This window comes from Liolophura sinensis, chromosome 6 (assembly GCF_032854445.1).
Source record: "Liolophura sinensis isolate JHLJ2023 chromosome 6, CUHK_Ljap_v2, whole genome shotgun sequence".
Taxonomy (NCBI): Eukaryota; Metazoa; Mollusca; class Polyplacophora; order Chitonida; family Chitonidae; genus Liolophura; species Liolophura sinensis.
The window spans coordinates 16329227-16331780 of NC_088300.1; positions in this window are offsets into that span (position 1 = coordinate 16329227).

Sequence of the window (2554 nt, forward strand, 5' to 3'; positions counted from 1 at the left end):
CATTTATTTGAAAAAAAAAAACACAGTCCGAAATTGAAAAAATACACGAAGCATCATTTGTTAACAGCGATATCTAGTATTAACGCATTATATAAGTTTACCAAAGACATATAAAACATATATTTACATACTTAATGGTCTGTTTTAACTTTGCTCTAGATATAAAAATTGCTTGAAATCTAACCAAATGAAACTGAAGTGTCCAAATACTTACCGTTTGCAACACACCTGCGTACATAAGGACACTGGATGCCGAAGTCACACTGTCCTGGCTCGGCGAAGCATCTCTGACCAGACGGACACGGGCTTCCCTTAAAAAATACAAGGCAGATATCTGCAACTGGGAATATTACAGTTAAAAATACATCGAAGCATGCTTATAACAACCGGTTGTGATTATCGCACATTGTTCGTTCTTCATAAATGCATTGATTAAATAGAGATGGCGTTGTATGATTTTGTTTTCAACAACGTCAAATTTTATTGTAGGGCTTTCTCTTCTTAACACCTTAACGAGGTGCGATGTAGTTCGCATGCTAACGAAAGTGTTTGTGTATAAAGTAGGCAGGGTATTTTTTCAATGTATTTTCTGTTTCAGGAAGCAGAAAGACTTACATCACATGGGTTGGGGGCACACTCACTCCTGGGACAGCCAGTCAGAGCGACTCCGTACAGACAGATGATGTTAGGCAAAACATCCCGGCAATCTGAAGCGACAGGGATAATACATAGTAAATAAGAGGTGTTAGTCATTTACTTAATGCTGTCAACATTTGTCATTTCGAAAGTAACTGTTATACCTTAAACGTTTTGTCAACGTAAGAAATAACTTTTTGTTCCTTATTTTGTATTTCTAATGCAGAAATACAAAATAAGGAACAAAAAGTTTTCGAACTCAAAGAGATAATGGTTCGTTAAAATACAGATGGAAATTTAAAAGAAAAAAAATGGAAAATGCCCTACCGTTTTCTCGGCATCTGAAGGTGTATGGACAATTGGTCTGTAAAGCACAGTTACCAGGTTCTGCGACGCACGAACTTCCCGTGGGGCACGTGATTCGCTGCAACAGAGCAGCATTGGCTACGTAATGCCCATTGTTTCTGGCAACCTGGAGCAATCACTTCGCCATATTGTTGTTAACAAATTTATTTAAAATAAATAAAAAAAATGTTTATATTTGGAAATCCTTTAGAAATTATTAACAATTCTCCGGAATTTGCAAAATAGTTCTAAAACTTTAAACTTCACGTCAGATGAACTCACCGTACAGGGATTAGCCGCACACTGAACACGCGGACAGCCAATGGACTCAAAGCCGAACAGGCATTGAACGTTCGTCGCTACATCCTCACATACTACACCAACAATCACAAGGAAGGATGAAATATCTTAGTTGACTAGTCGAAATCACATCAGTCATTTCAAAACTTTATTCTATAACATAATATATCCCAACCGCAAGTACAAGAAATCTATTATATCTATTATTATGTTTATATATGACGGCTTATGTACGCTTTGATGTTTACATTTCACACGAAAAAAGGATGATGGTATCAGAAAGCGAGGATAAAATCGCCAATATCCCAGAATTTGTGAGAATAAATCTACATAATCCTCGCAAATTTTAGTGGGCACAGAATAATATTAATTGAAACGCTACACTATGGTGAGAAAAACCAGAGCAGCGACGAATGTGTGCTAACTGGTAAATGGTCAGATCTAACAGATGACCACTGGCATCTTCCCCGTTTACCTCAGCAAAGGGGTTTGATCATGAGTGAGTGAGTGCTTTGGGTTTAACGTCGTACTCAACAATTTTTTTTCATATGACGAAGAAGGAATCCTTAGAGTGCATGTAATGTGCCTCCTTGTTGCAGGACGGATTTCCACCGCTCTTTTATCTAGTGCTGCTTTATTGAGACGACTAACGGAAGGCAAGTAAGCTGCTCCACCTGAGCCATTATACTGATCCGGGTCAACCAGTCGTTGCACTTTCCATGAATGCTAAACGCAAAGCCAGGAAGGTACCATTCTTAAGTGTGACCCGCTGTGAGTTCAAGTCCAGCTCATGCTGGCTTCCTCTCCGGCCGTAAGAGGGAATGTCTTGCAGCAATCTGCGGATGGTCGTGGGTTTTCCCCGGGCTCTGCCCAGTTTTCTCCCACCATAACGTTTGCCGTCGTCGTATAAGTGAAATAGTCTTGAGTACGGCGTAAAACACCAATCAAATAAATAAACCTAGGATTGACCCTGGATCTTCCGCCCTCTAAGCCGACGCTGTACATACTGAGCCATTGGGGCCGGTGGGTTTTACCCTATTCAGATAAATGCTTATATAGTCACTTATACGGCTCTAGCACTGAGACAGTGACGTCACTGCCAATTTATTACACGTCACTGGTCCAGAAATGTCTCATCCCCAGCACGGATGGACTTACCTGTGTCTACACAGACGGCCTCGTGTGGACAGCTGATCCCAAACCGGCACTGTGTCGGTCGTGTCGTGCACGTCTGACCGTCTTGACAGTTAGCCAACTGAACGAGGGCAAACGT